Genomic DNA, 10,151 nt, shown 5'->3' on the forward strand with positions numbered 1-10,151 from the left:
ATCCCAAATGTAGAGTCTGAGCAATCAGTTTTAATTTAGAAAATCTAAAGAAAGAGGGTGCGATTAGAGTCCAAACGAGTTGTTGTTCTGACACTGTGATTTTTTTACTTACCGTAACTTGTTCTGAAATATACCATAGAGACAATAATCTCTCCTTTCTCAGTATGATGCTGTCACCACTATGTTTGACATTGAGCATAGTGTCTTTAGAGTAAAGTGAAGTGCTAACTAGTTCTGTATTTTTTTTGGAAGCTATGTTCTAAATATCAATGTTCAATCTAGCAGTCTGGGAATGTTATCTGCATGTTCCAGAGAGATAAAAACCAAAATTGTACATGAAGTAGACACAAGAGAAAAACACTTACTGGAAAAACAATACTGTTTTTTTTATTTTTAATTTTGCTTCATTTACTGGTGAGTTGTACAGTAGCACATTTTTTTAAATTATTCCCATTTAGAGTTTGCATATGTAGCTGCAACACTTTTTATTCTCTGAACTAGAATGGCGCAACTTACTTTCAACAACAGCTAACAAATGTGCTTAGCTCTTGAGTATTTCCTTTGTAGTTTCCTCCCAAGCAACTTGGCTTTGTAGATCTTTATGGGATTTGTTGTTTGGCAATTCCAACATTTTGTTGGGAATTTGATCTGGAATTTTGCTCGGGCACGGAGGATGTATCCTGAATCACCCAGTAAACACTGTCTGGCAGACCGAACGTTCTGGATACCATCTGCAGTTACATCACCAAAAAAACACGAGCGCAGATACAAGATTTGAAAAATTGCATCACAGGGGTGCACTAAGGTCTCATACATGTTCCATAAATCCCAATTTGTATTATAGGATTCAGACGCAAAGGTTAAAAAAAAAAGAAAAAAAAAGATGTAATTTAGTGGGCAAAGGGGATTTTGTCTTGAAAAAGTCTGAAGTGCACATGGAAGATTCACCTGTAAGATTGGGCTCTGTTCACTGCTTTGCTCTACTGAGCTGTATTGGGAGATCTTGCTATCACTCATCTACAATTCAGGAAAACAGTGTCCAAATAACTGAAGGGGTTGATCTCATATGATTTTTTTATTAACAGAAGTCACAATTTATATACATATAAAAAACAGAGCTGCAAATTTCATGGGAGCTTCACAAACCAAAAATCTTGTCGTTTATTGAATTCCTCCTTTGTAAACTCCACATGCATCCATAAACAGGACTTTGTTGCAAAAAGGGAAAAAAAAAACATGTAATTTTGGATAGTTTTGTCCTGTTTTTTTTTTTTTTTTTTGTCTAACTCTAACTCAAAGCAACTCTTTTCTCGGAACCTATTACATCATTATCTATTCAGTAAAATGACACAACCATTCAGAGACACGGCAAAAATACCTCAAATAAACCTGCTTTATGTCTGTTTGGGAAATTCCATGGACGTGTTGCGTGGATACTGAGAGCAGGAATACCTCACGTCTTCTGGGAGCGAATATTTCCCGGAATTTGGGGGCCCGTTCAACCACAGCGAGTGCTCGTTTCATTTCATTTTCTTAAAGCTTAAATGCAGCTCATTTTTTTGAGATAACGCAGGTAGAGGAGCGTTCAATCTCTCCCGATCGTTTCTCTCTTAAGGCCTTGAAATCTAAACAGTAAATGAAGGGAAAAGGACGAGGGAGGAGGAAATGTATTGGAAGAGAAAAATGAAACAGTGAATAATTTGTGTCTCCTGACATGATGCAGCGCAGGCCCACTTCCTGTAGCTCAGGTTTCACTGTGTGTGAGTGTAATCTGCTACAAAGGGGGAGGAGGAGGAGGAGAGGGTCCACTTCCTGCCGCAATTCATGATTTTAGGGACTTTGGATTTGTGCAAAGGTTATGGTAGGTAAGAAAAGCAGGATGTTGGGGAAAAAAGAAATGAACCGAGCTGGATGTAAAGAGTTCTGAAAACATGTATTGGCAGTAAATAAACAAGTAAACAACTATACATGAGGGGCATTGTAGATGGAAACAATGATGGTAGAGACTTTTAAAGGATCCTTTTGTGAGTTCTCTGTCATAAAAGTTGAATGACATAATGTATGCTCTCCTACTTTTCTGAGGAAAGAAAAGGGGTTCATGCATTCATTTGTGCAGATGTGGATCATGTGTGTGGGTTCAGGAAGAACCTGACAGAACCATGCAGTTACTGAAGTTTTGATGTTGAGTAAAGCTTCCCTCCTCTGACTTTAATCCACATATGTTTTGTGCTTTGTTTTGCTTTGATTTGTAATGCTTTATTTCTTGAACGTTGCTTTGTGTTTGCGTGTGTTTGGGGGGGGGGGGTGCATGCGTGTGCATGTGCGTGTGTGTGTGTGTGTGTGTGTGTGTGTGTGTGTGTGTGTGTCCAGCTTGGATCTCTGTGGTGTCTGTTCTGAGGTTTCTGTGGCTGCAGGTAGCGGACCTGTTCACTTAAAAAAAACTGTACCTCTAATGCACTCCAGATGATCCCACTATTTATAACTCTCTTGGATGCATGTTTTCTCTCTCTCTCTCTCTCTCTCTTGCTCTCTCTCTCTCTTTCTCTCTCTCTCTTCCCCTTTATAACAAGTACACACATTGCACACTCCCTTGGCTTGATGTAATCCTGGCGCCTGCCTTTTTTATTATGCCATCAGTCCTGTAGGCTGTTTTGAAAGAAACAAACACTTGCAGACATACAGCCTGGGTTCTGAAGAAGTCGGAATGCATGTGTGAACTTTAAATAAATAATAATAAAAAAAAGTCTCACAAAACATTTGAGGCTTTACATAACAGCTGGAAAAGCGTTGTAAATGGACTCGATAGCGCTCATCAAAAACTGAAGGAAGCAAACGTACCTGGGAGATGGCCGTGTTGTATGTGGACTTCAGAAAACACAGTGGACAAGAACCAGCAGTTAATCATCACTGACTGTGGACACATCATACTGGACTTCATGCAATGTGGATTCTGTGCTTCTATAGCCTTCCTACAGACTCAAAGCTATTTATTTACAAATAAATGGGTATTTTTTTTCTTCCGCTCAACTTTCAGTGTTTACAGTATGTCCGTTTTTGCCAATATTCAGATTTTCTGAGACACTGAATTTGGATTTTTCCATCATTTATAACTCATAATCACCACAATTACTAGAAACAAGGGCTTGAAATATTTCATACTACGAGTAATGAAGGTATATGAGATATAAGTTTCACTTTCAGGATAGAGTGAGAAAAATGTTTTTAACTTTTTTCTGCTATTTTCATGTTTAGCTGTACTTGTATTTTGTAGAGTTGAACCCAAGTTTAGCTTCCGACAAGACCAGGAGACATACAGCCAGACCAGTGTAGGAATTGGTCTCTGCTGCTATCTTTAGAGGAGGTGGTGACATACCCCAAAAGTGTAGCAGCTGTAATTACATTAGCAACTACTACACAGTTAATGCAAAGTGTTGACCCAGGAGAGCTGAAAACCAGTGTTTGTTTTATCAAAAATGATTGAAAACTATGTTTTCCTATTTTTTTCATAGTTCTGCAGTACTTTGTACTTGTCTTATATATATTGTAAAGTGTCAAATTGTCAAAAAGTTCTAGGTACTTTTGCACAGATATGTAAATATTGTCAGGAGTCGGGGGTTTTTTTCTTACGCAAAATGAATGATGAGTGCTTGGAACCAAAGACCAAAAGGACCATTTACTCTGTTATCAACAAAAGTCCATAATTCAGGCTCTGTCTGAACTTTGGTTTGGAAACAGAGTTTCCTGTTTCTACCACGCATCGTTTTTTTTTTTTTTACAATGTGTACTTTTGGACCCAGGACCTTTTGCCTCTTTTTTTTTTTTTTTTTTTTTTTTTTAACAAGGCGGTTCTACTTTACATTTGCTGCAAGAATGCCAAGAAAACGGTTCAAATCACTGTTTGCATGTGTGCAAGTGTGTGCATGTTTGTATGAGAAACTTGGGAAGTTGGCACTAATCTTAACCAGGCACCCGGAGGGAGAGGAGAATTATGGGGCATTTAGGCCAGTTTTACAAGAGCTGAAAAAACACGCGAAAGGTTCAAATGACACCAAACACCGGCCCTGTAAAATCACACAACCAACACCTTTAGAGAGCCACGCAGACAGAAAAACACCAGCCAGAGAAGCACATATCATGTTCTAATATTAAACTTTTTGCAAAGTCAAGAAGAAAAACAAGAAAGAAAGGAAGAAAGAAGGAAAACACCCACACACACGCTGATTCAGAGCACAACTGGCTAGAAAAATGCTGCCTGGCAATTACCACCGCATCAGCAAGACTTTGTTTTCTTACAGTCCCGACATCGTTCTCTTTGTCTCGCTGCGGTTTTCGCCCTGCTATGTATGCTTGCACAAACCTTTCAAGGTAAATAGAAGTCGCAAAGAGCATTTTGGAAAAGCTAAAGACGGGGAAAGAAAATGGAGTTTGAAGCAGAGAAGGAAGTGAGCTTGGAAGATTATGTGATAAAACGAGAGAAGACAGAGAAAGAGGGTTGATTTAAGATGGGAACGCTGGATCAAGGGAGAGGTAGAAAGACCACCTCAAAGTAATGAGAGAGGGAGCAAGGAGATAGAGGTAAAAAAGGTGGAGATGGAAAAGGAAAGAGAGAGAGAGACCACCCCACAGTTAACACCAGAGGGAAGACTGTACATTTTTAATGTCTATTTTCTCTTCCAGCTCAGCTCCCCTTGGACCAACACCGAGGCTGGAATCTCTCTGCTGCCAAGACGTCCCTCTCTCCACCCTGATGTGTGTGTTTGTGCATACTCACTCATGACAGGGGCCCCCGGAACGCCAATAAACCACGGCTGCGCTCTTCTTATTGCTTTCAACATAGAGAGGCTCGAAAACCCTTATATAATCCCAGGATGATGCAACTGTACGTGTGTGTGTGTGTGTGTGTGTGTGTGTGGGTGTGTGTGTGTGTGTGTGTGTGTGTGTGTGTGTGCGTGTGTGTGTGTGTGTGCGTGGGTGTGTGTGTGTGTGTGTGTGTGTATCAGACGAATCAGAGCTGCTCTTAGCAATCTTTCACACGAGGAAGCATGAATTTCCCCACACATTCCTCAGCCTGTCCACAGGCCTACGCCGAGGCGAACAATGTCCTCTCTCAGATGTCATTCTGTGTGTGACCTGAGGTCTTTTTTCATAGCAATAGTCTGTAGATCTGCCCACGAAAAGAAGTCACTGTGGTTTTACAAGGTAAACACAGAAAAAAAAAAACCTCTTTAACCTTAATCAACAGACCTCCTAAAAAGGTCCCGAAATTAAACGTTCTGAAAAGTTTAAATTCAATAAGGGCACTTTGTGAGGGGAGTGGTAAATTGAGTTAGGAGAAAGAGCCCATGTGTTTGATTGAGCCGTGCTGGTCTTTGATAGAGTTTATGTTTGTAAAGCGAGGCTGCTGCGATATTGTCTGGTATGTGGAGAGTCATAAAGGTCTTCTGTTTAACTCAATCTGCAAGATAAACAGCCTTGGGCAGGAGAAGCTCAAAGGATTCTTATGAGTTTGTTCCCATCTTTCTTAGATTCTCTTCTTTTTCTCAGCGCTTTGCTGGCCCGGTCCTTTCCATCGCCTTTGCCAGTTTTGTCTGTTCTCCTGACGCTTTGCCTGTGGATCGTTGAGTTTTAGCAGACTGAGTGTGTGAATTTTCTGGGAGTGAGTATAGAGGCTCATGGTCCAGCTGGGGGTCACTTCGTTCCATGCAGGGGAGTTTGAAAGGTCACAGGTCAAGACGGATGGGTGCCATTGGCACCGACCTTAGGGTATGTGTGTGAGCTGCGACTCCTCCGATTGATAGACAGCCGGGCCAACTGGGAAGTTACCCTCACTTCCTCTGTTGGCAATAGCCCCATTGTGCATTCTGACCTATTTTAGATGCATTTTGGTTTTAATTACAAATAGGTTGCAAAAACAAATTTAGACAAGTTACACTGAGAAAAAACTTATAGAATTGTTCATTTAAAAAAAAACACTAAATTTTAAACCTCAGGCAAAGCAAATGTATTGATGAATTATTGCCTCGCATCAGTCTCTGGCACTGCTTGTTTGACAATTGTGTTGATTGACGATTTAGGCAACTTAGAAATCATTTACTTAGAGTTAGGAAAAACAAAAATACACCCCATTTTCAGTAGCTTGCAGCAACAACAACTTGATGCTTTACTTGATGGTTCAGACTGTCTCGTCTTTTGGAGACAATTTCCACAGCAGTGTTTTAGTTAGATTGAGATCTGTACTTTACTGGGTCAAGCCTTACTTCCTCCCAGTCAATTCTGGTGTAGATTTCTTGCTGCGTCACAAAGACGCAGCAAGAAAAGGCAGGATTTATGGCCTGATATTTGATTTCATAGTTCTGTGGTTCATAGAGGATTTTATGGTCAACTTTATAACCACAAGATCCAGTACATGCAAAACAAGCCCAAGTCACTACCCCTTCCCCACCATGCATGATAGTGGACAGTTATCATCGGTTTCTGCCAGGCACAGCCTTTTGTTTGTTTTCACCGAGCTCTGCATGATGTAGTTTCGTCCAACCTGTCGAAAGGACACTGAGGTTTTTGTTGTTTCCGATGATGATGATGCAGAGTTGCAAACTTACGATGTTGTGTCATGACTGCCTTCCACACCAGCCACATCATGGGTGCTGTTGGCACCAACAAGCAGCCTGCCATTTAACCAGCTGATTGAGTTCTGCAGAGTCTATCGTTCATTCCAGTATCTTTGAAGACCTTGCATTGATTTGTTTTGTGAAGATTGGAAAGCTTCAAGCTCGGCAATTGTCTTTAATGTTTTACACTTATGAGTAAGCATTCTCACAGTGAAATAACTTTAAATTCTTTAGAAATTATTTTATGATCCTTGTTGGATGACAGTTGCCTGAGTAATGTCAACAGTCTTTCCATTCTGGCATTGTTTAAAAACAAACCTTTACCAGGGTAGTGAGGTGTAAAATGTACTTTTCTGGAGTGGCACTTCCCTCTTGTCCCTTAATCTGATCCTTTAACCTGGATGCTGCTATTCTTCGCAGAAAGAAGTAGTGGTATTCTTGGTATTTTTTTCCCCTTTGCTGCTTTTGACAGTTATGAAAATCCTCAATCCATCATCACTCTTGGGTGGTATGAACATCCAGCCCCTTGGGAGTTTTGCTCAATAATAATTTCAGCAGCTAAGTTGTTTTTTTCCCCTCACTCCCACTCATGCTTTTGCAACAACACTACTAAACCACTATAACCCCAGACCATCAGTAATTCTGACTTTGACTCTAGTCATGTTCAATAAATTAGAATATGCATTCCAATGAGTCTCATTTGTCAGATTAAAAGCATGCTTTGAACATTTTAAACATACTTTTCATTGAGGCTATGTTTCTGTGTTAAAAAACAAAATTTTTTATTGGTTTTAAATGTCATGTTTTCTTTAACTAATAGCAGAAAATCACCATAATTAACAGAAATAGAGGCTTTAAAACACCAGTTTGACTGTAATTATCTAACACTATGTTTCACTTAGTGATGAAGTTTCTGAAATAAGTTAACTTCTCAATAATATCCTAATTTATTGAATGGGACTGTACATTCATCCAGTGTGAAAGGGTCTACGGATATCCATTGATATAAGGGTCACAGAAACCCAATTTACTTTGGGTTATTTGCAAAATTTCCCTAATCCAGATGCAGTTCTGACTGCTACCACACTTTCATGCTGCCACCACTGTGTCACTGTTCAGATGGTATGCCCGGGGTTTTTTATTTTAATTTTTTTTTCACAAATAGTGGCTTGAATGGAAATGGTTCAGGTTTGGTCACATCTGTCAGGGGCACTGTCTTTCACATCTGCAATTTCCGCCAATCGGTAAACGTGCCTTTTTATGGCTCTCTTCTTCCCTCTCTATGAAGGTCAGATTTGCTGATTGCACGGCCCATCTGAACTGTGGATCTCTCTGGCTCCTCCACAGTTATCATCGGTATGTACACCTTTGCGGGGCACTGCTCCAAGTCACATTACACCAGGCAAGTAAATGTCAAAAAACAAAACAAAAAAGTTGTTATTCAAAAACGTTCACGCAAATTTTCAAGATAAAGAGTTTGGAAACGATCAGAAATGAATGTGAACGTCTGGCGCTGAAAGCAAAGACATTCTCTACTCCTCCAACCATTTTTTTTTTACCGATTTATTCCACAGTGACTCACATTAACAGTGGAGTTAAGCAAATGTGCCCCAAAGGCTGGGTGGAGGCACGAGCACCTCTACTTCTGCTGCGTACGTGAAAACCGTCTGCAGTACACACATAAACATGCTCATGTATATGCACATACTGACTCTTTAGGTTGAGATGAAACGCAGATAATTAGCTCTAATGGAAACCAGACTTCCAAATCAACTCTGTCTCTCCCTCTGTCCGTCTCAGTCTGACTTCCTTCCCCCCTTGGTCTTTTTGTGGTGTTGAGGGTTAATGTAAACCAGGGCTCGTTGTTCCATAATGGGGACCTTCACAGGAGACACTGGAGGGGAGCGGCGCTGCTGAAAGCAAAGAGAGACAGGTAGACTTCTGCTGGAGTGTTTAAACAGCCAAACACACTTGAACCCAGGCCTGTTTTTTAGGGTGTAATTCATCTTTCGGCCAGTGTGTCACACAGAGCGGCCTGCGCCTTTGGTTTTGGATCAGTTTAGGGACTGCAAATGCAAACGCGAGGGCGATATAAAGCAGTGATTAATGAGTGGGAGAGAGTGTGCGTGAGTTTGTGTCAGTCATCAAAGAGTCTATAAATCATAGCACACTTAAAACTGGAGAGCCAGATGCCTTCACACTGATAACAAGCGGTCAAGCCATTACTTTCGAACATCAAAGAGGGCAGGAGCCGGGTTGCAGGACCCCCTCTTTTTTTTTTTTGCTGTCTCTCCTTCTCGGCGTGGAATGTATTCCCCCCCCTCCCACCCCCAATTTCATAGGCGTGAGAAATCTCTCTCTTTGTGTTTATAACCTGTATGTGTTTGTGTGCGTGTTTGGAAGCCGTAGAGGTGACATTCCTCTGTGTCAGAGCAACAGCCTCAAGTTTAAGATAACACAGCCACGGTAATCTAAGGGTGGGAATCGATTCCCCCCCCATCGGTCAGCGGGGGCTTCAGGGTCAGAGCTGATGGCTTTACCTTCTGCACGCAAGCTGCGGCGCAAAAACACAACAACGCTTCCACAATCATCTCCTAACAACCGTGAAGAGAGGTAGATTTTCACACAGCGTTCGCATCAGTGTTACTGTAGCCCTCTTGCCTAATCGTACTTGAAGTTTTTATGTGAAGTAACTACCTGGAGGATTCTTTTGGGGAAGAGTCAAAGGATCCAAAACTGTACACCCAAATGTAATATGTACTTTTTTAAAACCTTTTGTTAGGAGATGTGTATATATATATAGTTGTATATATATATATATATTTCTTACAGGTTTATATACTTGCTACATGAGCAGGTTATTTTGTTCTGTTTTGTTTATGAGAATCATTACGTTTATCCCATTTTGTGCTGTACATTGTCTTAGTTCAACAAAATTTTTTATAAAATTCCACGAAGGATTACAACGATTTCATAACATCTCTGCATGATTTCTAAAGTGTTTTACTGATTTTTAAAGATTCTACCCCACTCTTTATAGGCTGTTAAATTCAAAATTTTCAATGGAAATTGCTCACAAATACATTTACAAAGACATTTTCAATTTGCATTATTAACTAAAGCATGTTTTTTGTTTGTTTGGTTTTTTTTTAGCAAAAAGTTTGAGAGCTAGCTAGCTGCCGTAGCACCTGCAGCTACCTCCCCCAATGCTGGCCTGGAGGACATCTGGGAATATCATGTATGCCTTCCACGGTTCCGAATTCACCACGTTCAAACAGACCACTAGATAATTATGGCTTTCCCAGATCCCCGAGCTCATGAAATCACTGCTGAATATGCCAGCAGTGCGAGATGTTTTCTTTTTGCCCCCCTCCACTCTGCTTTAGTTCCCTTGGGTTTCATCAACAACCAATGAAAATAATGTTTACATAAACCTTAAAATCACTCCATTAGACCTTGAAGTGAAAGCCCTGCCATTGTTCAGTTTATTTAGGCTCACAAACGCTTGAACGAACTAACAAGACAGCCGAAAGAGATGAAAGA

The sequence above is a fragment of the Poecilia mexicana genome, unplaced genomic scaffold, assembly GCF_051168715.1.
Source record: "Poecilia mexicana isolate PSO_F unplaced genomic scaffold, ASM5116871v1 scaffold_11, whole genome shotgun sequence".
Classification (NCBI taxonomy): Eukaryota; Metazoa; Chordata; class Actinopteri; order Cyprinodontiformes; family Poeciliidae; genus Poecilia; species Poecilia mexicana.